Source organism: Entelurus aequoreus, linkage group LG10, assembly GCF_033978785.1.
Source record: "Entelurus aequoreus isolate RoL-2023_Sb linkage group LG10, RoL_Eaeq_v1.1, whole genome shotgun sequence".
Classification (NCBI taxonomy): domain Eukaryota; kingdom Metazoa; phylum Chordata; class Actinopteri; order Syngnathiformes; family Syngnathidae; genus Entelurus; species Entelurus aequoreus.
In genome coordinates this window covers 9,748,040-9,774,567 of record NC_084740.1, presented here as the reverse complement: position 1 = coordinate 9,774,567, position 26,528 = coordinate 9,748,040, and the positions used below count along the sequence as shown (strand labels likewise).

The following is a 26,528-nucleotide window of genomic DNA, read 5'->3' as shown; positions in this document are numbered from 1 at the left end:
GTGGCGGCGGCGAGTCGAACGCCGCCACAACTGGCGAGGAGGTCGCCCACGGAACGGCCATATTTGTGGCCGATGAGGAGGCGGACGTGAGTGGCGCCAGAACCTTAGCAGCCGAAGAGTTTTACGCCCAAGTCCTGCGCGTCGCCGCTGTTGGCGCAAGGGGCGTCCATGAATTGGCCACTGAGGGAGCCACGTGCGGGCGCCTGGTGGCTGCTTGTGTGGCAGGCAAGCTGGAGGTCGCGGAGGCGACGATGCAGGACACGATGACGGTGCCGTGGGATGATAGTTTTCTGGATTATTGATGTCGATTTTGGATTACGTACAATCATGATTGCTTTTTTTGGAACACAAACCTTCAGGATTGTTAGTGCTTCTTGGATCAGGGACTGGACTTGCTCGCTTTTGGGAAAGCGCTAAGCCGCAAGCAGAGAGAAGGCTGGCTAGATCCCGTTGGACCGGACTTGCCATAGCTGACTGGTCAGCTGTGCCAAGAAGTCGAGGAAATCACTCGACTTCTTGGCTGAAGATCACATCACAGCAAAAGCAACGTTTTGATCTCCTGCACCCATGCCAACAAGGACATCAAAAACAGAGGTGCTGAAACAGAAACAAGGGAATCCTAAATTTAAACTAAACATGATTCGGGCTACGGACCATCACAGTGCCCCCCCTTAAGGGACGGATTCCAGACGTCCCAAGAAAAAAACCCAGAACCAGTTCAAAGTCACAGGAGAGCGCAGGGAGGACTTGGTTGTGGGTCGCCAGGCCGAGTGTCCCGAATCCACTGGGGATGAGTCAGGTGGCAGCAACGAGTCGAAGGCCGCCATAACTGGCGAGGAGCGGCCATATTTGTGGCAGATGAGGAGGCAGACATGAGCGGCGCCAAACCTTAGCAGCTGAAGAGTTTTACACCCAAGACCTGCGCGTCGCCGCGGTTGGCGCAATGGGCGTCCGTGAGTTAGCCACTGAGGGAGCCACGTGGGGGCGCCTGATGGCCAGCTGGAGGTCGCGGAGGCGGCGATGCAGGAGACGATGTATTGTATTATAGTTTGTAATGTAAGGTCTGCTGTATTAGAAAAATTTAACAACCATAAAAAAGAAGAACCAGTACAATAACTCGCAATCAGATGGAATGCAAAAATGAGACACAAATAATTGTGCTGTTTTTTGGTTAACTGTGACATGATGTTCACCTGCATAATTCAGTACAATAGCTATATCAATAATTCAGCCTTCACAAAGACAAGAATAGACACTGTCAGCAAGGTATTTACTGGAGTGGATGCAGCCTGAGCATGTTTGGCATAGACAAACAACTATACAGTCTTCCAACAGGGATCAGGTGAGAGATTGCCCTGGGATTGGGATGTTTTGTATTTAAATCGGCCAGTCAGCAGCAATAACAATCTCCTGGACTGGAGCACAACACACACCTGGGATGCACTTAAATGTGTTATTGTGTCTGTTGAGTCACAACAGTTGACTTTGTTCCCAGCAGGCCGAGGGGCAGGCGGGCAAGCAAAGACAAGTAAGAGTTTCCAATGAGATTGATGACAAGCGAGCCTGAGGCTGCAGACTCACCAGCTCACCAGGTGCGGGGGTGGAAATTAATTATGTTTTAGGTTTTAATTAAAGGCCTGCGCACCTCTTTCAAAACAAGCTAATTGGCCGACTTTGGCTGTTCCAATAACAAATTACAAACAAAATAAAAAGATGCCTAAAAACCAAGTGGAAGAAGTCAATAATGATATGTTAATGTTTAGTTTTATTAATTAGTAATGCATGGAGAAGAGTGTGCATTGTTTTTTCGTGTAAATAATTAAATAAGCCAAATTTATTTACAACTATTGAAGTCAATTGAAATAAAATGTCCCTTTCGGCATTAAAATTATTATATAACCAACTCAAGAACTCCCTCATTACGCACCCCATCCAGTTGTAGAATCACTCGACATACAGCAATAGCTGACATTTGTCTATTACCTGACCGCTTCTATGTTAGCTACCTCTCTTTGTTTATAATGTATATTTTCTGCTGGATCTACTTTCTATTTTTTTTGTCACATGTACTGTAATATTGTACATGGTAATTGGGATTTGTTATATATTGTATATATCATATACAAATATAATATAATATAATACTATAATATATCAGTATATATTATATACAGTATATATAATATGTAAGTATTACATATATGTTATATTTTATATTGCTACTATGGTACATTTTTAGTCTACTGTATACCTTTTGTTTTCGCCCTCTTTTTGTGCCCTTGTGTGCAATATCCTTTCCATTCTTATCCTTTCCATCATTTGTAACTGAGCTACTGTGTTGAACAATTTCCCTTGTGGCTCAATAAAGTTTGTCTAAAGTCTAAGTCTAAACACTACAATGAATGTATTTTAGACTTTCAGTCAAATTAATAATCCATTAATTCATACATCCATCTGGTATACTGATTGTTCTTATTAAAGCCATTACCACTCACATTCATACTTGACAATTTAAAATCTCCAATTAACCTAGCATGCTTGTTTAATTGCTGCGCAAAGTTTGTTGAACATGCTGACATAAACCATAATCTATCACAGATAGTAAAACACTACGGTATTAATGTTAGCTAATTGTTTTAGTTTTTTTCTAATTTAAACAGAAATGTATGGGGGTAAGGCAGGGGTCGGCAACCAAAAATGTTGAAAGAGCCATATTGGACCAGAAATACAAAAAACTAATCTGTCTGGAGCTGCAAAAAATGAAAAGCCGTATATCAGTCTTATACATACTTGCCAACCCTCCCGTTTTTAGCGGGAGAATCCCGATATTCAGCGCCTCTCCCGACAACCTCCCGACAGAGATTTTCTCCCAACAAACTCCCGGTATTCAGCCGGAGCTGGAGGCCACGCCCCCCCAAAAAAAGTCTGCCGCAGCTGCGGTTGGACCTACCAGCCTCCGGGTACAAGTACTGGAGTACCAATTGCTTGCCAGGGAAGATCTTCCCCAGGAAGCAAGGATTGACCGGTTTTGGGCCATGCTAGGGAGAGATGGAAGATTCCACACTCTTGTGCATTTGATGAAAGCACTTTTGTGCGTGCCACACAGCAATGCATCATCAGAGAGGGTGTTCAGCATGGTTAGAAAAATAGTGACAGAGAATAGAAAGAGAATGGACAATTCAACCCTTAACAAAGCATTGTACTTTCAAGTACAACAATGAGTAGATGAGTGTTGTGTGTGTGTGTGTATATGTGTAAATAAATGAACACTAAAATTCAAGTATTTCTTTTATTTATATATATATAATAAAATATATATATATTTATATATATATATATATATATATATATATATATATATATATATATATATATATAGCTAAAATTCACTGAAAGTCAAGTATTTATATATATATATATATATATATATATATATATATATATATATATATATATATATATATATATATATATATATATATATATATATTTATTTATATATATATATATATATATATATATATATATATATATATATATATATATTTATATATATATATATATATATATATATATATATATATATATATATATATATATATATATGAAATACTTGAGTAGGTGAATTCTAGCTGTAAATATACTCTCCTCTTAACCACGCCCCTAACCACGCCCCCACCACAACCACGCCCCCAAACACGCCCCCCACCCCCCACTAAATTTCAAGTATTTCTTTTATTTATATATATAATTTAAAATATATATATATATATATATAGCTAAAATTAACTGAAAGTCAAGTATTTATATATATATATATACATATATATATATATATATATATATATATATATATATATATATATATATATATATATATATATATATATATATATATATATATATGAAATACTTGAGTTGGTGAATTCTAGCTGTAAATATACTCTCCTCTTAACCACGCCCCCAACCACGCCCCCCCACCCCCAACCAAGGCACCCCCCCCCCCCCTCTCCCCCTACCCAACTTCCCGATATTGGAGGTCTCAAGGTTGGCAAGTATGGTCTTATAATGAAGGCAACACATGACGTAAGTGTCTATGTTAGCTATATTAGCCTACTATCATAATGACTATGTGTTGCAGGCTGAAGCAAATCTTCGTTGACAGAAATGTTGAAATGTAATATTTATTCTACACATATTTACAACATTAATGTGGGTGACCAAGGACATCAAAGCCCTGCAGAATGAGAAGAAGAGGGCATTCAATGCTGGTAACAGGGAGGAGGTGAAAAGAGTTCAGGGGCTACTAAAGACCAAACTCAGGGAGGCCAAGGAGAACTAGAGGAGAAAGCTGGAAGGGAAGCTGAAGGACAACAACATGAAGGCGGTTTGGAGAGGTATGCAGACCATCACCGGCCTCAAACCGTCGGGGGGTAGGGGGTGGACGGAGACAAAGAGAGGGCCAATGAGCTAAACCAGTTCATTAACAGGTTTGACACAGTGGCTTCGACAAGCTCCTGACATGCCAGCCGGCCCCCTGACAACTTCAGTGAACCAATCCACCCCTCCCCCTTCTCACAGCCACCCAACTCCAATGACTACCTCCCCCCACTTAACACCTCACCCTCAGCTTGACGAACACCCCCCCTGCCCCCCCAACCACCTGAGACCCCCCCAGTGTGTCTGTCTGTAGACCAGGTGAATGCACAGCTAAAGAAGTTACACACAGGCAAGGCCGCGGGTCCTGACGGTGTGAGCCCCAGGGTGCTCAAAGCCTGCGCCCCACAGTTGTGTGGTGTGCTTCAGCACATCTTCAACATGAGCCTTAGGCTGCAGAAAGTCCCCACATTGTGGAAAACCTCATGCGTGGTCCCCATCCCCAGTGCAAGTGCACGAGACCCAGCACATCGAAGGACTACAGACCGGTGACTCTAACCTCCCATATCATGAAGACCATGGAGAGGTTGGTTCAGGAACAACTGCGCCCGACGAACAAGCCCCACCTGGACCCACTCTAGTTCGCCTATCAGCCCCGACTGGGAGTGGAGGATGTGGTCATCTACCTGCTGAACCGAGCCCACACCCACCTAGACAAGCCTGCGAGCAGTGTGGGGTCATGTTTTTTTTTTACTTCTCCAGTGCTTACGATACCATACGGCCCGAGCTACTGGGTGTGAAGTTAGAGACGATGCAGGTGGAGGCCCCTTTGGTGTCCTGGGTTGTTGATTACCTGACTAACAGACCACAGTATGTGCGACTGCAGGACTGTGTGTCTGACAGACTGGTCAGCAACACCGGGGCCCCGCAGGGCACAGTCCTCTCCCCCTTCCTCTTCACCATCTACACCACCAGTCAGAATCCTGCCACCTTCAGAAGTTTTCTGATGACTCTGCGATAGTGGAGTGTATTGAAGATGGTGATGAGGAGGAATACAGGGCACTGGTGGAGGACTTTGTCACATGGTGTGGAAAGAACCAACTCCAGCTCAATGTGACGAAGACCAAGGAGCTGGTTGTGGACCTGGGAAGAAGGAGGAGTACTCCGGCCACCCCTGTTTCCATCAGGGGGGTCGATGTGGACATGGTTGAGGATTATAAATATCTCGGAGTACACATCGACAACAAGCTGAATGGGTCAAAACACGCTGAGGCACTCTACAAGAAGGGTCAGGAGGCTAGGATCCTTCAACGTCTGTACAAAGATGATGAAGGTGTTCTACGAGTCGGTGGTGGCGGGCGCCATCTTGTACGCCGTGGCCTGCTGGGGCAGCAGACTGAGAGCGAGGGACGCAAACAGGCTGGACAAGCTGGTAAGGAAGGCCAGTAACGTGGTGGGAGTGGAGCTAGACTCTATGGCGGTAGTGTCAGAGAGGAAAAGTCTAGCAAAGCTCCTAGCCATTATGGACAACACCTCCCACCCACTACACTCGGACCTTTTGGAGAGAATGAGCACGTTCAGTGGAAGGCTCAGACTCCCAAAATGCAACACGGAACGACACAGGAAGTCCTTCATACCGACAGCCATCAGACTGTATAATGCATATGTTCCTTTTTGACTGTACTTAAATGTATAATAGACTGCATTTATATTATTCACATGTAAAAAATACCTCAGTGTTTATTGTCTATTGTGAGTGAACTGTGGTGCTGAATTTCCCCCAGTAATCAATAAAGTACTTTCTATTCTATTCTATTTTATTAGAAACCATTAGTTATATTAGTAAATCAGAGGCTACTTAGAAGGTGAGATAACTCCTGGAAATGACTGGCTTTTAATGGCCAAATGTATAAATGTGAGTGTCCAAGTTAAAGGAAACGGCAGGCTGTCTTCTTTTAATAGATTTATTACAATCTTTGTCAAGCTAGGTAATGTTTGCTGTGGTCTGGAACAACTTGACACACAAACAACTATCTGAAATGCAGCCAATATTACATACATATAATGTGTCATGAGACATGCAAAACTAAATTATATACGAAGAGGATACAAGTAAAGGATATTAAATGAGCTCAAATATACCTACAAATGAGGCATAATGATGCAATATGTACATACAGCTAGCCTGAATAGCATGTTAGCATTGATTAGCTTGCAGTCATGCACTAACCAAATATGCCTGATTAGCACTCCAACAAGTCAATAACATCAACAAAGCGCACCTTTGTTTGATTGATTGATTGATTGAGACTTTTATTAGTAGGTTGCACAGTGAAGTACATATTCCGTACAATTGACCACTAAATGGTAACACCCGAATAAGTTTTTCAACTTGTTTAAGTCGGGGTCCACTTAGATTGATTCATGATACAGATATATACTATCATATATACTATCATCATAATACAGTCATCACACAAGATAATCACATTGAATTATTTACATTATTTACAATCAGGGGTGTGGAGGGGGGGTGGGGGTGGGGGGGGGGGGGTTATGGACATCAAGTAGTGGACATAGAGAGAGAGAGAGAGAGAGAGAGAGAGAGAGAGAGAGAGAGAGAGAGAGAGAGAGAGAGAGATCAGAAGGCATAAGAAAAAGAAAAAGTATCTGCATTTGATTGTTTACATTTGATTATTAGCAATCCGGGGAGGGTGTTAGTTTAGGGTTGTAGCTGCCTGGAGGTGAACTTTTATTGCGGTTTTGAAGGAGGATAGAGATGCCCTTTCTTTTATACCTGTTGGGAGCGCATTCCACATTGATGTGGCATAGAAAGAGAATGAGTTAAGACCTTTGTTAGTTCGGAATCTGGGTTTAACGTGGTTAGTGGAGCACCCCCTGGTGTTGTGGTTATGGCGGTCATTTACGTTAAGGAAGTAGTTTGACATGTACTTCGGTATCAGGGAGGTGTAGCGGATTTTATAGACTAGGCTCAGTGCAAGTTGTTTAACTCTGTCCTCCACCTTGAGCCAGCCCACTTTGGAGAAGTGGGTAGGAGTGAGGTGTGATCTGGGGTGGAGGTCTAGAAGTAACCTGACTAGCTTGTTCTGAGATGTTTGGAGTTTAGATTTGAGGGTTTTGGAGGTGCTAGGGTACCAGGAGGTGCATGCGTAATCGAAAAAGGGTTGAACGAGAGTTCCCGCCAGAATCCTCAAGGTGCTTTTGTTGACCAGAGAGGAAATTCTGTAGAGAAATCTCGTTCGTTGGTTAACCTTTTTGATTGTGCATTCACGCACAGCATAAAACTTTTGGTGGACAAAATGATACAAAGGAGTGGAAGATTTTACCTGTAAACAAACTGTTGCGTCACACTCCACACTATGCTGAGTTCAAGAACTGCCGAAATTAGTAGGTTAAAACGATGTTCACCAAATACTCTCATAAATGATAAATGATAAATGGGTTATACTTGTATAGCGCTTTTCTACCTTCAAGGTACTCAAAGCGCTTTGACAGTATTTCCACATTCACCCATTCACACACACATTCACACACTGATGGCGGGAGCTGCCATGCAAGGCGCTAACCAGCAGCCATCAGGAGCAAGGGTGAAGTGTCTTGCCCAAGGACACAACGGACGTGACTAGGACGGTAGAAGGTGGGGATTGAACCCCAGTAACCAGCAACCCTCCGATTGCTGGCACGGCCACTCTACCAACTTCGCCACGCCGTCCTCATCAGTGAAGCATACACACAAACATATATAAGGGCTTTCTAACAATTGGGAAGGTTTGTGTCATGTTTGTCCTCAAACAAAAAACATACTAAAACAAAAAAATATTTTCCCCCCATCTTTTTCCATTTTCATTTATTTTCAAAAAATGCTCCAGGGAGCCACTAGGGCCGCACTAAAGAGCCGCATGCGCCTCGAGAGCCGCAGGTTTCTGACCCCCCGGGGTAAGGGGTAAATAAGTAGTACTAGTAAAGGTTAAATTAACCTAATTATTTCATTTGTAACACAGTTATCATCGTAAAAAGAGCACAGATATCTGCAAAACTGTATTTATTTGTTTATCTTCACATATTTCAGTTGTTTGTCTGAATGACCTACAGAGCATCGTTTTGTTGTTGTTTTTAGGTTTTCATCCTTGTTAGGTTGTTTTGGTCATGAGTAGCCTACTACAGTAGTGGGTTGTTTCAGCCCTGCCCTTCTCTGTCTCTGTCAGCCAATCAGCTTGCTGTCAGCTATCTCAATCTAGTCTGTGAATAAATAACAATACCCTGGATAACTATCTTTGTAAAAAAAAAATATGGACACATACATTTGTAAATAATTAGGATTATTTGATATTAAACATTTTATTTCTAAAATCAAAGCAGCTAATATTGAACGCACACCAACTTGATGTCCGTTGTTCTTATAAAAGTGACAATAGAGTTATTAAAAATATTTTTCTATGATATAATACAAAACCCAAACAACAGTGAAGTTGGCACGTTGTGTAAATGGTAAACAAAAACAGAATACAATGATTTGCAAATCCTTTTCAACCTATATTCAATTGAATAGACTGCAAAGACAATATATTTAATGTTCGAACTGGTAAACTTTGTTATTTTTTGCATTTGGAATTTGATGACTGCAACATGTTTCAAAAAAGCTGGCACAAGTGGCAAAAAAGACTGAGAAAGTGGAGGAATGCTCATCAAACACTTATTTGGAACATCTCACAGGTGAACAGGCTAATTGGAAACAGGTGGGTGCCGTGATTGGGTATAAAAGCAGCTTCCATGAAATGCTCAGTCATTCACAAACAAGGACGGGGCGAGGGTCACCACTTTGTGAACAAATGCGTGAGCAAATTGTCCAACAGTTTAAGAACAACATTTCTCAACAAGCTATTGCAAGGAATTTTGGGATTTCACCAACTACGGTCCGTAATATCATCAAAAGGTTCAGAGAATCTGGAGAAATCCCTGCAAGGCCGAAAACCAACATTGAATGCCCGTGACCTTCGATCCCTTTAGGCCAGGGGTCGGCAACCCAAAATGTTGAAAGAGCCATATTGGACCAAAAATAGAAAAACAAATCTGTCTGGAGCCGCAAAAAATTAAAAGCCATATTACATACAGATAGTGTGTCATGAGATATAAATTGAATTAAGATGACTTAAAGGAAACTAAATGACCTCAAATATAGCTACAAATGAGGCATAATGCTGCAATGTGTACATATAGCTAGCCTAAATAGCATGTTAGCATCGATTAGCTTGCAGTCATGCACTGACCAAATATGTCTGATTAGCACTCCACACAAGTCAATAACGTCAACAAAACTCACCTTTGTGGATTCACGCACAACGTTAAAAGTGTGGTGGACAGAATGAGACAGAAAAAGAAGTGGCATAAAACACGTCCTAGAAAGTCGGAGAAAGTTATACTTGTAAACAAACTACGGTGAGTTCAAGGACCGCCAAAATTAGTAGGACAAAACGGCGCTCGCCAAATACTCGAATCAGTGAAGCATGTTTAATATAAACAGTGTGCTTTATAACAATTAGGGAGGTTTGCGTCATGTTTGTCCTCCTACGGAAACCATATTAAAACAAAAACTTTTTTTTTTCCTCATCTTTTTCCATTTTTCATACATTTTTAAAAAAGCTCCTGAGAGCCACTAGGGCGGCGCTAAAGAGCCGCATGCGGCTCTAGAGCCGCGGGTTGCCGACCCCTGCTTTAGGCGGTACTGCATCAAAAAGCGACAACAGTGTGTAAAGGATATCACCACATGCGCTCAGGAACACTTCAGAAAACCACTGTCAGTAACTAAAGTTTGTCACTACATCTGTAAGTGTGAGTTTAAACTCTACTATGCAAAGCGAAAGCCATTTTTCAACAACACCCAGAAACGTCGCCGGCTTTGCTGGGCCTGAGCTCATCGAAGATGGACTGATGCAAAGTGGAAAAGTGTTCTGTGGTCTGACGAGTCCACATTTCAAATTGTTTTTGGAAACTGTGGATGTCGTGTCCTCCGGAACAAAGAGGAAAAGAACCATCCGGATTGTTATAGGCGCAAAGTTAAAAAAACAGCATGTGTGATGGTATGGGGGTGTATTAGTGCCCAGGGCATGGGTAACTTACACATCTGTGAAGGCAACATTAATGCTGAAAGGTACATACAGGTTTTGGAGCAACATATGTTGCCATCCAAGCAACGTTACCATGGACGCCCCTGCTTATTTCAGCAGGACAATGCCAAGCCAAGTGTTATAACAGCGTGGCTTCATAGTAAAAGAGTGCGGGTACTAGACTGGCCTGCCTGTAGTCCAGACCTAACTTCCATTGAAAATGTGTGGCGCAATATGAAGCCTAAAATACCACAACAGAGACCCCCGGACTGTTGAACCACTTAAGCTGTACATCAAGCAAGAATGGGAAATAATTCCACCTGAAAAGCTTCAAAAAATTGGTCTCCTCAGTTCCCAAACATTTACTGAATGTTGTTAAAAGGAAAGGCCATGTAACACAGTGGTAAAAATGCCAATGTGCCAACTTTTTTGCAATGTGTTGCTGCCATTAAATTCTAAGTTAATGATTATTTGCACACAAAAAAAATATGTTTCTCAGTTCGAACATTAAATATATTGTCTTTGCAGTCTATTCAATTGAATATAAGTTGAAAAAGATTTGCAAATCCTTGTATTCTGTTTTTATTTACGAATTACACAACGTGCCAACTTCACTGGTTTTGGGTTTTGTGTATAATATTAGCACACTACTTAATTGTGCATATTTTAATGAGGTCTTACAACAAACCAACAAAAGGTACAATACATGTATAAAAAAAACAATATAATATATTTGATCAAAATCCAAAACAAACCAATACAAATTGTGGTAGCCAATGACATAAAACTATTTAAAGTGAAAGAGTACATGTTGGGCTGTAAAAGTTCATCAGTAATTTAAGTACAAGATGATACATTAAATGTGGGGCTGGTTTAGGAGTTGAAGTGGCATTGTTTATACCTCTTTAAAGAGCATTTCTGGTGGAGTTTTTCCTAAATAAATCAGCTATAATAGAACATGTTTTCAAAACAGCTGTATAACAATGTTAATAGAGTATACACATTCTTATTATCTTTACCACTTGTAAGGCTGTGACTACTTCTTTATCATAGTAAATGCAGCATTTTTATGCTGTTACCTGATGTATCCAGGAGATGGCACTATAGTCCATCATATGAGGAGATTCAAAGCCCATGCAAGGAGCTGTGAAGAAGAGAAGGGTTCTCATGCTAATATGATTTGGTTTGGGGAAACCTATTAATGGAAAACAAATACAATAAAATACGTGGTTAAATGGTTGAATTTTAGTTTAGTTTAGTTTTGGGGTTATTTGACTTCATCAAGATCAAGAGCAAATTCAAATCAATGTCCATAAATCTCACACTCCTCAGTTAATTATACTAGAAATTAAATGGAATGTGAACTTCATGCAGTATTTGACACAACTTAGTCAATAGTGGAAAATGTGGAATTTTTGAGAAGGCCTTACTTGATGAATGTGGTGTTTATATTCAAGGCTTTCAAGCATTGTTGTGTTTATTGGTAGGTTTAGAACTGTATATTCAATCCATCCATACATTTTCTATTGCTAGTCGCAGGGCGCTGGAGCCTATCCTATCCCAGCATATTATGCAAAATATATCACCTATATACAAAATCCAAAACCAGTGAAGTTGGCACCTTGTGTAAATCGTAAATAAAAACCGAATACAATGATTTGCAAATCCTTTTTAACTAATATTCAATGGAATAGACTGCAAAGAGAAGATATTTAATGTTACAACTGAGAAACTTCTTTTTTTTTTTTGGCAAATGATCATTAACTTAGAATTTAGTGGCAACAACACATTGCAAAAAAGTTAGCACAGGGGCATTTTTACCACTGTGTTACATGGCCTTTCTTTTTAACAACACTCAGTAAACGTTTGGGAACCGAGGAGACCAATTTATGAAGCTTTTCAGGTGGAATTCTTTCCCATTCTTGCTTGATGTACAGCTTAAGTTGTTCAACAGTCCACGGTCTCCGTTGTGGCAGGAAAATATAAGATTTTTCTTCATCCTGCTCCTTCTCAGGCATTGGTGTGTAATGGTGTAACTGAATAATTGTGTTATAATTGTCTATCAAAGATGCACATCAATGAAGGAGATAAATAAAAATGAAATGAAATGAAAAATGGTATTTTAGGCTTCATATTGCGCCACACATTTTCAATGGGAGACAGGTCTGGACTACAGGCAGGCCAGTCTAGTACCCGCACTCTTTTATTATGAAGCCATGCTGTTGTAACACGTGGCTTGGCATTGTTTCGCTGAAATAAGCAGGGGCGTCCATGATAACGTTGCTTGGATGGCAACATATGTTACTCCAAAACCTCTATGTACCTTTCAGCATTAATGGTGCCTTCACAGATGTGTAAGTTACCCATGCCTTGGGCACTAATACACCCCCATACGATCACAGATGCTGACTTTTCAACGTTGCGCCTATAGCATGGTTCTTTTCCTCTTTGGTCCGGGGAACACGACGTCCACAGTTTCCAAAAACAATTTGAAATGTGGACTCGTCAGACCATAAAACACTTTTCCACTTTGCATCAGTCCGTCTTAGATGAGCTCGGGCCCAGCGAAGCCGGCGGTGTTTCTGGGTGTTGTTGATAAATGGCTTTTGCTTTGCATAGTACAGTTTTAACTTGCACTTACAGATGTAGCGACAAACTGTAGTTACTGACAGTGGTTTTCTGAAGTGTTCCTGGGCCCATGTGGTGATATCCTTTACACACTGATGTCGCTTTTTGATGCAGTACCGCCTGATGTATCAAAGGTCCGTAATATCATTGCTTACGTGCAGTGATTTCTCCAGATTCTCCGAACCATTTGATGATATTACGGACCGTAGATGGTGAAATCGCTAAATTCCTTGCAATAGATCGTTGAGAAATGTTGTTCTTAAACTGTTCGACAATATGCTCACACATTTGTTCACAAAGTGGTGACCCTCGCCCCATCCTTGTTTGTGAATGACTGAGCATTTCATGAGTTTGAGTTTGAGTTTATTTCGAACATGCAAGCATACAACATGATGCATCACAATTTCGAGTTTCTCTTTTCAACATGTTCGAAAAGGAGTAGGAAGAAGCAGAGCTTATTTAATCCTACCCCTTTTCTTTACATAACAGTTGCTAAAACTTCTTGTTCACTTCCTGTTCACAATTTATTCACAATAAACTCCATAAGTAATCACAATAAAAATAAATAAATAAATAATAGTAAGAATTTAATAACAATAATTGGTGAAGTAAGTCATATTTCATATGATGAGATAAGTAAGATTACTTTAAGAATGAATGGATGGATGGATGAAATAAATTGAGAATGTTTGTCATGGTTCTTCTTCTTTGTACTTTGTAAACACTTTAAGTTTGAAGAGTTTCTTGAAGTGTATCATATTAGTACATTGTTTGATTGCTTTGCTTAATCCATTCCATAATTTAATTCCACATACTGATATACTGAAGGTCTTAAGTGTTGTACGTGCATACAAATGTTTTAAATTACGTTTTTCTCTAAGATTATATCTCTCCACTTTTTTTGAGAAGAATTGTTGTATATTCTTGTGTAGCAGGTTATAGTTTGCCTTGTGCATAATTTTAGCTGTTTGCAAATTCACTATGTCGTGGAATTTCAGTATTTTTGATTCAATAAATAAAGGGTTTGTATGTTCTCTATATCCAACACGATGTATTATTCTAACTGATCTTTTTTGTAACACCGTTAATGAATGAAGTGTACTTTTGTAGTTATTTCCCCATATTTCTACACAGTAGCTCAGATATGGTAACACTAGTGAGCAGTAGAGAATATGAAGGGATTTTTTGTCTAGAACATGTTTTGCTTTATTCATTATTGACGTGTTTCTTGCAACTTTATGTTGTATATTTTTTACGTGAGATTTCCAGTTCAATTTATCATCAATCATTATACCTAGAAATGTAGTTTCATTTACTCTTTCAATTTCTACTCCATCTATTTGTATTTGTGTTTGACTTTCTCTTCTATTGTTACCAAATAGCATTATCTTAGTTTTCCTGAGATTCAAGAAAGCTGCTTTTAATATATTTTGAAAAGGATTTGCAAATCATTGTATTCTGTTTTTATTTACCATTTACACGTGCCAACTTCACTGGTTTTGGGTTTTGTAAGTTGGCTCGTGAATCTCATCTTCTCATCTGTGAGTTTCTTTCTATATAAAGTTTTAGGGGAACAACGCCTGCAAAAGTGGAACCAGGTCTGAGAGAGTAAGCATAGGCACCCGGGGCCTCATGTATTAAGCGCGCGTACAAACTTTTTCATGGCAAAGTTGAGAAGTACCAAGAATAACCTGAACATAGAAATGTGCGGTGCCTGACACACTTACAGTTTTAGAAGCTGTGAATACACACAGAGGTAATCGTTCGGGCCTTGCCAACATATGACTTCGACAATGTAGCAGATCGAGGCAAGGACAACATTTCCGCCAATGCATTTACTGTAATTCTTTATGTTCATGGTTGCGGCACAAAAGGCACCGGAGACATTGGAGAAATGGTTCGACTTTGTGTCACGTGACTGCTACCACAAGGTTGCAATAATAAATTGAGTAATCAAAAAAGAATCAAAGTCTTTCCTATCCTTTGTGATATGCTGGCATCTTTACATTTAAAAGATTGCAAACCAAATAGTACATAATTTTCACATGAAAGTGTAATGTGGCTGTGAGCAGACTACTATATGAACACATTTTGTCGTGAGTTATATGTTATGGTGGGGTCGCATGGTTATGCGCTGGTCGTTTCCCCAAGATGCAGATGGACGTTCGGAAGCAGTGTGCAGGTAAGAAAAAGGGTTTATTATAATGACTCGGAAAGAATACAAAACTTAGGAACGTGCCGCTGGCACGGGAAGCTACGGAAAAACTAGCACAGGAATAAGGAGCAAGAAGCCAACATAACGTGTTGCGTGAAGCAAACAAAACAGCCAGAGTGTGGCGAAAGGCAGGACTAAATAGATCTCTGATTAGTGACCGGGAGCAGGTGAGTGTCCCGACCACTCATCTGAGGCAGGTGAACATAATCAGCACTCATGGCAACAGGGAACACAAAACAGGGGTGCTGAAACAGAAACAAGGGAATCCTAAATGTATTGTACCATATGTCCCGACAAGAAATCTGCGTTCAAAGAACTCCGGCTTATTAGTGATTCCCAGAGCCAAAAAAAAGTCTGCGGGCTATAGAGCGTTTTCTATTCGGGCTCCAGTACTCTGGAATGCCCTCCCGGTAACAGTTAGAGATGCTACCTCAGTAGAAGCATTTAAGTCCCATCTTAAAACTCATTTGTATACTCTAGCCTTTAAAATAGACCCCCCCTTTTTTAGACCAGTTGATCTGCCGTTTCTTTTCTTCTCTCCTCTTCTCCCCTGTCCCTTGCGAGGGGGAGTTGCATAGGTCCGGTGGCCATGGATGAAGTGCTGGCTGTCCAGAGCCGGGACCCCGGGTGGACCACTAGCCTGTGCATCGGTTGGGGACATCTCTGCGCTGCTGACCCGTCTCCGCTCGGGATGGTTTCCTGTTGGCCCCGCTGTGGACTGGACTCCCGCTGATGTGTTGGATCCACTGTGGACTGGACTTTCACAATGTTATGTCAGACCCACTCGACATCCGTTGCTTTCGGTCTCCCCTAGAGGGGGGGGGGGGGGGTTACCCACATATGCGGTCCTCTCCAAGGTTTCTCATAGTCATTCACCGACGTCCCACTGGGGTGAGTTTTTCCTTGCCCGTATGTGGGCTCTGTACCGAGGATGTCGTTGTGGCTTGTACAGCCCTTTGAGACACTTGTGATTTAGGGCTATATAAATAAACATTGATTGATTGATTGATTGAAACAAAACATGATTCGGGTTACGGATCATCACAGTAACGGTGTCGTGATCACAAGCTTGTCTGCCTAAGTTTGCATCATCGAGTGGTCTGCTGCTTCCTCGCTTCCCTGTAAATGTATTGTCACCTGAAAAGTAGATAGCTGACAATGTAATCCGAAAAGTTGGTACACCATAACAGCCTTTTAGGACCTGGAACTGGCAAGGATGAGATGGAAAAACGCTTGTACAGAATTGAATGGCTCCCATAGGCACCATTGTAGGCAGACTTTTGATCAAATGTATTTAATATTTAGAATGCATTTAAAAAAAATACATCCGTCATCATGTCTTTCATAATGATCGTGAACGACAGACAAAATAAAATAAAAAAACTGCAGTTCCCTAACAAGCAAAACAAGTATAATTTTTAAAATGTATCTCAAGTTCAAATGAATGAGTATTTGTTTACTAAACATCCATGCCAAGTGACAGTCTTGTTAAGTGTCTGCCATTCATCATAAGACTCGCAGGGGGTCATTTTGCTACAGTTTCAAGAGCAGAGTAAGGACAAGTTGTGACAGAAGGCAAGCGACACTAAATCCCAGAGGAAGGGACTTTTAGCTCGTTATTGTATGAGTGTAGGTAAAAGTACCTCAGGTGTAAGTCAAGGTCAAGCCTGAGGCACCAGACCTTGTTCCCATCCCACATGGCTAAGCCTCCGGAGACCACTGATCTGTTTGATACATCAGGCACTGCTTACTACTCCTTTTTAATTAAACGTGGCCCTAAGAGGAAAGTCTTCAGTGGAAAACAACAATAACATCAAATTAAAGATGACACGGTCCAACGCTCTGCTTAATCAGGTGTGCGTAAGAGTTTATTTGGATCACTTGTCAAAAGAGTAACTTTAATATCCTTATCCGGATGCAAAACTTCAACTTAATTAGACGGTTTTAATAAATTACTGGACAAAAGTGCACATTTATTCATGCTTTTAAAGATCAAAAGTATGTCAAGTGTGGTGTGTTATTCTATGTGTTACGGTGTTCTAGAAAGGTGTGGGAAGCTGAGTCAATTTAAGATCTTGAATAGATTGTATTGTACATCATCTCAGCTGTTTAAAATTGGCATAGTAGATAGCAAATTATGTATGAAGTGTCGGGCAGCTGACGGAACTCTTGTTCATTTACTGTGGGAATGTCAGAGAATAAAAGAGTTATGGTTGAAAACAACAAAAGAAGCAATCACATTCCTAAATATAAACATCCCAATGACACTGCAAACTTGTATTCTTGGTGATCTGCATCAATTTAGTAACGTATCATCAAAAGAATAAACATGTGTTTCGTTCAATATGCATCATAACAAAAAGGGTAATACTAAAAAAAATGTTGATAGTCCAACTCCTACTGACTGGTATACACAAGCTATGGAGATGATATCAGTAGAAAAAACTGCATTTAGTTTGGATAATAATGAGTCATATATTGGAATATGGGATCCATTATTTCAATTAGTTTTAACTATTAAATGAACCTAAAATATGACTTATTGTATCTTTGTTGAGAATATTGGACACAATGTGTTGTCAAGCTTATGAGATGCGATGTAAGTGTAAGCCACTGTGACACTATTGTTAATTTTTTTAATTTTTTTTTATAAATGGCTGTGATGATAATGTCAATGAGGGATTTCTAATCACTGTTATGTTGGAATTCTTAATAATTTTGATACTGTTGTTGATATTATTAATTTTTGTTTGACTACTTTTGGATTGTTTTGTGTCACGTTTGTGTGTCCTCTCAATTGCTCTGTTGGTTGCTATTCTGAATGTTGCTGTTTTGGTTTTGGAATTGGAATTGTATTATTATGGTATTATTGTGTATTATTTTGTTGGATTGATTAATAAAAAAAGAAAAAGAAAAAAGAAAGGTGTGGGAAGAAATACAAAGTTGAAGGGGGACATTTTGAGCATTTGCGATTAAACTGTTGAATGAATGCAATTGTAATAGTTTTACGAGGTCAAAATTGTTGGTACCCTTACACCAAAGAAAGAAAGACCTACAACAACCACTACTAAACTGATAAAACGGACAAAACACAAATAAACATTTTATTTTATGTGTGGTCCAAAATAACTTTAAAAAAAATAGCAGTAATGAACTGGCTAGTAGGCCTGACCCCTGACACAACCTTTCTAAGCATTTACTGCAATCAGGCCCTTTCTGTAACTCTCAGTGATACTACTGCATCTGTCGCCAGGCGTTTTGGCCGACTCCTTGTGCGCAAAAGATTCCAGTTCTCTTAGGCTTGATACATCTCTTCTAGAAATTGCATGTTTAAGCTCTTTCCACAGATGTTCAATTGGATTTAATTCAGGGCTCATAGACGGACACTTTTGAATAGTTTCGCCCTTAGCCATTCTTAAGGGGTTTCGGCTGTGTTTTGGGTAATTGTCTTGTTGGAGGACCCATGACTTGCAATTAAGACTTAGATTTCACATTTTGGCTTGATAGCACGGTGGAAGAGGGGTTAGTGCGTCTGCCTCACAATACGAAGGTCCTGAGTAGTCCTGGGTTCAATCCCGGGCTCGGGATCTTTCTGTGTGGAGTTTGCATGTTCTCCCCGTGACTGCGTGGGTTCCCTCCGGGTAGTCCGGCTTCCTCCCACTTCCAAAAACATGCACCTGGGGATAGGTTGATTGGCAACACTAAATTGGCCCTAGTGTGTGAATGTTGTCTGTCTATCTGTGTTGGCCCTGTGATGAGGTGGCGACTTGTCCAGGGTGTACCCCGCCTTCTGCCCGATTGTAGCTGAGATAGGCTCCAGCACCCCCCGCAACCCCGAAGGGAATAAGCGGTAGAAAAATGGATGGATGGATGGTCTTGCCTTTTATACTTGCGCAGATCAAAGACCAAAGCCTTCTTAGTACATAACCGAGTCTCCTCAATGTTTTACAGTGGGTGTTGGTCTTCTTTTCTCTGTATGCTGTATATGTGTAAACCTATATAAACGTACAGCTGATATGATTTGCATGCATTATAATATTAGGGGAACAACTTGTGATTGCAGTACTTGAAAAGACTACTACTATTATGTCCATATTTTGTGAGCGTTAATGTGAATGGCTGTGATTGACTAGCGACCGGTCCAGGGTGTATACATACACCCCCCCCCCAACCCCCCAAACCAAACACCCTCGACGCAAATCCCATAGGGGTGATGGAAGGATGGTCAGCGCCGAGAGCTGCGGCCTACCACCATTACTCCGCCCCTTCCCTCTGTTGCTAGATATCTCGAGATGTATGTTGTAATATGTATATGTGCTTTGCTATGGAGGTTTTTTTCCCACTCCAGACTGGGCCCCCTTAGGAGCCCAGTCTAGATTGTATTTTTTTACTCATCCTTCCCCAGCGTTTTACCTTTTTCCCCATCTTTTACGGGGCGCCTTGTGGCGACCCATCAGTGTTCCTGTTCTGTAACCCTGTACACTGTTTGTTTGTCTAATCTTGAACGGGTTTGTGCTGAAAACAAAGTTTCGTTGTACTTGTGCAATGACAATAAAAGACCTATCCTATCCTATCCCGCCTCTTGCATAAAAAAAATGACATCATGCTAAATCATCCTCATCATCATTGACTGCACTCGTATAATGCTCGACCCATCACATTTGGTGTCATTAGAGAATATTTTGTGTACATCTTCTAGATGTATGACTGCGTCTGTGGGATGTTACTTCTTGTTTCTCACAACAGCCTTCGCAGCGGAGGATGAGGCTCCACATTGTGAGGCGTTGGGTAGGTCAGAATTCCCTCTCTTATCTGAGGAAGGGGACATCACCATTGGAGGTGCATTTTTCATACATAGTCAAATTTCCAAGCCTCAACTGTCTTTCAGAGAGACTCCAGAACCCATAAGATGTTCCAGGTACTAGATGCTCTTTTGTGTTGATGGTACACACTGTATGAACATACAGTCTGAATGCTTTTTTTCAGGATAAATCTTAGAGAATTACGTTTTGCGCAAACAATGATATTCGCAATCAAGGAGATCAACAATAGCTCTATGGTGCCCAATGTCTCCATCGACTATAAGGTGTTTAACACCTGTGGGTCAGCGCTGCCTTCAGTGCGTGCCGCCATGGGTCTGACGAATGGACCACAAGCACCAAACTGCTCAAGTCAATCATCGGTTCACGCCATCATTGGTGCCTCCGAGTCATCCTCAACCATCGCCATGTTACAAACATCTGGGATTTAATTGTTGTCACTATTGTCGCTTTTGTGAGTCTCACTTTTTTCTCTCAAATTTTTTTCTCCAGATCAGCCACTTTGCCTGTTTAAGTAACAGAAAGGAGTACCCCACCTTCTTTAGAACCATCCCCAGTGACTACTTCCAGAGCAGAGCCTTGGCAAAATGGGTCAAACACTTTGGCTGGTCCTGGGTCGGCACCGTTAGAAGCAACAACGACTATGGCAACAATGGCATGGCTACATTTATTGCAGCTGCAGGCCAAGAGGGAGTCTGTGTTGAGTACTCTGAAGCCATCTCCAGGACTGATTCCGCCGAGAAGGTGTCACAAATTGTCAGAAGGATCGGCAGCGGCACAGCTCAGGTTTTAGTTGCTTTCTGCGCACGGGGCGAGATGGACGTTTTGCTGGAAGAAGCGATAAACCAGAACCTGGCTGGGTTGCAGTGGGTTGGCAGTGATTCCTGGATCACAGCCAAACATCTCTCCATCAAGAAGTACTCGCACATCTTGACAGGGGCTCTGGGTTTCACCATCAGAAAGACCAAAATCCTTGGCCTGCGAGAGTTTCTGCTGCAGGTTAACACAACTCAGAATTAACTGCTCAAAGAATTCTGAGAAGCGAATTTTGACTGTAGCTTTCATTCCGACCCACACGATACTAAGCAGTGTACTGGCTCTGAGGGGCTGGAGAATATTGACAATGCTTTACGGACGTGTCCGACCTAAGGATATCTAACAATGTCAATCAATCAATCAATGTTTATTTATATAGCCCTAAATCACAAGTGTCTCAAAGGGCTGTACAAGCCACAACGACATCCTCGGTACAGAGCCCACATACGGGCAAGGAAAAACTCACCCCAGTGGGACGTCGGTGAATGACTATGAGAAACCTTGGAGAGGACCGCATATGTGGGTAACCCCCCCCCCTCTAGGGGAGAGCGAAAGCAACGGATGTCGAGTGGGTCTGACATAACATTGTGAAAGTCCAGTCCACAGTGGATCCAACACATCAGCGGGAGTCCAGTCCACAGCGGGGCCAACAGGAAACCATCCCGAGCGGAGACGGGTCAGCAGCGCAGAGATGTCCCCAACCGATGCACAGGCTAGTGGTCCACCCGGGGTCCCGGCTCTGGACAGCCAGCACTTCATCCATGGCCACCGGACCTATGCAACTCCCCCTCGCAAGGGACAGGGGAGAAGAGGAGAGAAGAAAAGAAACGGCAGATCAACTGGTCTAAAAAGGGGGGGTCTATTTAAAGGCTAGATTATACAAATGAGTTTTAAGATGGGACTTAAATGCTTCTTCTGAGGTAGCATCTCTAACTGTTACCGGGAGGGCATTCCAGAGTACTGGAGCCCGAATAGAAAACGCTCTATAGCCCGCAGACTTTTTTTTGGCTCTGGGAATCACTAATAAGCCGGAGTTCTTTGAACGCAGATTTCTTGCCGGGACATATGGTACAATACAATCGGCGAGATAGGCTGGAGCTAAACCGTGCAGTACTTTATACGTAAGTAGTAAAACCTTAAAGTCGCATCTTAAGTGCACAGGAAGCCAGTGCAGGTGAGCCAGTATAGGCGTAATATGATCAAACTTTCTTGTTTTTGTCAAAAGCCTTGCAGCCGCATTTTGTACCAACTGTAATCTTTTAATGCTAGACATAGGGAGGCCCGAAAATAATACGTTACAGTAATCGAGACGAGATGTGTATAAGGATGTGTATGCAGTGGCCCACGCCACACATAACATGTTCCGATGTCGACAAAGTGTCTCCAACGTGACCCTGTCATGTGTTTGGCCAGATAACTTAGAAACAGAGAAGGTTAGAAGTCACCTCCTTAAAGTAATGACTTTATTTAACTACATTTTATTTTAGGAAACTGAAAAGCTTTTCCCATTTTTAGGTTGTGAAACACCTGCAAACTGTAAACTTCACTCTTCAGTCCGGCGAAAACGTGCACTTTGACAAGAACAGAGACCCCGCTGCAATATATGAGCTGGTGAACTGGCAGAAAGACGCAGTGGGAGGTGTTGTCTCTGTGGCTGTCGGGAGCTACGAGGCTTCACTACCACAGGGAAATAATTTCAAGATGAACGGAATGGACATCACCTGGGCTACTGATTCCTCAAAGGTACCCATCTCCGTACAAAAACTGAGATGTGTCCATGGTATTTAAAATGGAGTGCTGCTGATTGTTGCAGAGACCCGAGTCCGTGTGCAGTGACAGTTGTCCGCCAGGCTTTCGTAAAGCCGCCATTAGCTTGTGCTGCTGGGGAGATCAGCAACTCCACTAGTGAGTTTTAAGATGAAATATTAATGTTCTGTTAGCTACACATTAGGGTTGTACGGTATACCAGTATTAGTATAGTACCGCAATACTAATTAATCATGTTCGGTTCTATACCGCCTCTGAAAAGTAACGGTCCGCCACCACTGTAATGATACCAAGTACAGTAGCATATCTAGTCGATACTACTATGATTACGTCGATATGTTTTGGCATCACAATATCTTCTTTGGTTTTTTTAAAATGTATATTATGTTTATAAACTCAGGAAATATGTCCCTGGACACATGAGGACTTTGAATATGACCAATGTATGATCCTGTAACGACGGCCGAGTCATACCAAAGACTATAAAAATGGGACCCATTACCTCCCTGCTTGGCACTCAGCATCAAGGGTTGGAATTGGGGGTTTAATCATCAAAATGATTCCCGAGCGTGGCCACCACTGCCGCTCACTGCTCCCCTCACCTCCCAGGGGGTCGAACAAGGGGATGGGTCAAATGCAGAGGGTAATTTCACCACACTGAGTGTGTGTTTGATTATCAGTGGTACTTTAACTTTACCTTAACTTGGTATTGGATTGATACCTAAATTTGTGGTATCATCCAAAACTAATGTGAAGTATTAAACAACAGAAGAATAAGTGATTATTACATTTTAACAGAAGTGTAGATGGAACATGTTAAAAGAGAAAGTAAGGAGATATTAACAGTAAATGAACAAGTAGATTAATCATTCATTTTCTACCACTTGTCCTTAATAATGTTGACAAAATCATAATAGAATGGAAAATGACACAATATGTTATTGCATACGTCAGCAGATAAATTAGGAGCATTTGTTTGCCGTTTACTACTAAAAGACAAGTTGTCTAGTATGTTCACTATTTTATTTAAGGACAAACTTGCAATAAGAAACATGTTTAATGTACCCTAAGATTTTTTGTTAAAACAAAGCCAATAATGCAATTTTTTGTGGTCCCCTTTATTTAGAAAAGTACCAAAAAGTATCGAAATCATTTTGGTACCGGTACCAAAATATTGGTATCTGGGCAACACTGCTACACACACTGACTGGCCACACCATTAGGTACACTTGCTCAATCTAAGCTGTATAAACTAAAGAAAATCATGATACTCGGTTTTGACTGTCAATAGTGAGTGGTGTGCGTACTACCTTGACTACATACACTCGGTGCATGTGTTCTATTTAGATTCTGCAGAGTGTTTCCAGTGCATGAGAGAGGATTGGTCCAATGAAGACCACAGCCAGTGTGTGCCAAAGGTCATTGGCCCTGCACTCTTTAGTATTTACATGCTGCCGCTGGGTGACATCATACGCAAGTACGGTGTTAGCTTTCACTGTTATGCTGATGACACCCAACTCTACATGCCCCTAAAGCTGACCAACACGCCGGACTGTAGTCAGCTGGAGGCGTGTCTTAATGAAATTAAACAATGGATGTCCGCTAACTTTTTGCAACTCAACGCTAAGAAAACGGAAATGCTGATTATCGGTCCTGCTAGACACCAACATCTATTTAATAATACCACCTTAACATTTGACAACCAAACAATTAAACAAGGAGACTCGGTAAAGAATCTGGGTATTATCTTCGACCCAACTCTCTCGTTTGAGTCGCACATTAAGAGTGTTACTAAAACGACCTTCTTTCATCTCCGTAATATCGCTAAAATTCGTTCCATCTTGTCCACTAGCGACGCTGAGATCATTATTCATGCGTTCGTTACGTCTCGTCTCGATTACTGTAACGTTTTATTCTCGGGCCTCCCTATGTCTAGCATTAAAAGATTACAGATGGTACAAAATGCGGCTGCAAGACTTTTGACAAAAACAAGAAAGTTTGATCATATTACGCCTATACTGGCTCACTTGCACTGGCTTCCTGTGCACTTAAGATGCGACTTTAAGGTTTTATTACTTACGTATAAAGTGCTGCACGGTTTGGCTCCAGCCTATCTCGCCGATTGTATTGTACCATATGTCCCGGCAAGAAATCTGCGTTCAAAGAACTCCGGCTTATTAGTGATTCCCAGAGCCAAAAAAAAGTCTGCGGGCTATAGAGCGTTTTCTATTGGGGCTCCAGTACTCTGGAATGCCCTCCCGGTAACAGTTAGAGATGCTACCTCAGTAGAAGCATTTAAGTCCCATCTTAAAACTCATTTGTATAATCTAGCCTTTAAATAGACTCCCCTTTTTTAGACCAGTTGATCTGCCGTTTCTTTTCTTCTCTCCTCTTCTCCCCTGTCCCTTGCGAGGGGGAGTTGCATAGGTCCGGTGGCCATGGATGAAGTGCTGGCTGTCCAGAGCCGGGACCCCGGGTGGACCACTAGCCTGTGCATCGGTTGGGGACATCTCTGCGCTGCTGACCCGTCTCCGCTCGGGATGGTTTCCTGTTGGCCCCGCTGTGGACTGGACCCCCGCTGATGTGTTGGATCCACTGTGGACTGGACTTTCACAATATTATGTCAGACCCACTCGACATCCGTTGCTTTCGGTCTCCCCTAGAGGGGGGGGGGGGGGGGGGGGGGTTACCCACATATGCGGTCCTCTCCAAGGTTTCTCATAGTCATTCACCGACGTCCCACTGGGGTGAGTTTTTCCTTGCCCGTATGTGGGCTCTGTACCGAGGATGTCGTTGTGGCTTGTACAGCCCTTTGAGACACTTGTGATTTAGGGCTATATAAATAAACATTGATTGATTGATTGACATTGATTGATTGAGTTCCTGTCCTATGGAGAAACCACGGGGGCTTTGCTGACCAAATTCTCACTCTTTGGAGCAAGTCTAACTGTAATGGTGTCCTGTATCTTCTTCTGCTTCCGACACACTCCTCTTGTGAGAGCCAGCAACTCAGAGCTGAGCTTCCTCCTGCTCTTCTCCCTGACTTTGTGCTTCCTGTGCTCACTGACGTTCATGGGCAAGCCTTCAGACTGGTCCTGCATGCTGCGCCACACGGCCTTTGGTATTACTTTTGCCCTATGGCTTTCCTGTGTCTCGGTAGTAATGGCCTTCAAGGCAACATAATGGTTCGATGTTCTGCTTGGGTTCTCCAGCTGGGTTCTGGGTTGTGTTGGTGTACATCGGCCTGCTTGCTGTTCTGTGCTTCGTCCTCGCTTTTTTGGTTCGAAAAACTGCCGGACAATTTTAATGAAGCCAAATTCATCACTTTCAGCATGTTGATATTTTGTGCAGTCTGGATCTCTTTTATCCCTGCTTATGTCAGCTCTCCCGGAAAGTTTACAGTCACAGTAGAGATCTTTGCAATTCTGGCATCAAGCTTTGGGTTACTTTTCTGTATATTTGCGCCAAAATGTTATATTTTACTGTTGAAACCAGAGAGGAATACAAAGAAACATGATTGGGAAAAAACAATGACAGTGGAATATTTTAATGGCATTGTAAGATTATCTTTTCCCTGGAAAATTACTATTCAAAAGTTGTACTGATAAGATTACGTGTAGATAACCTATGTTTTGCTGCGTTTTATTTTATGTTGAGGTGATATAACCACTCCTGTTATAATATAAACAGACTTCAATAAATATACGCTCATTGAACAATTTATTTGATACATGTTTTTAGAGCTAATACAAGAGCTGTGTCAAAAAGTTTGTCTAATGT

General features: G+C 41.6%; 1 pseudogene; it reads left to right on the top strand.

The window, feature by feature from the left end:
* Nucleotides 1-943: 943 nt before the first annotated feature.
* LOC133659106 (extracellular calcium-sensing receptor-like) lies at nucleotides 944-26,414 on the top strand (annotated as a pseudogene).
* Nucleotides 26,415-26,528: the final 114 nt, after the last annotated feature.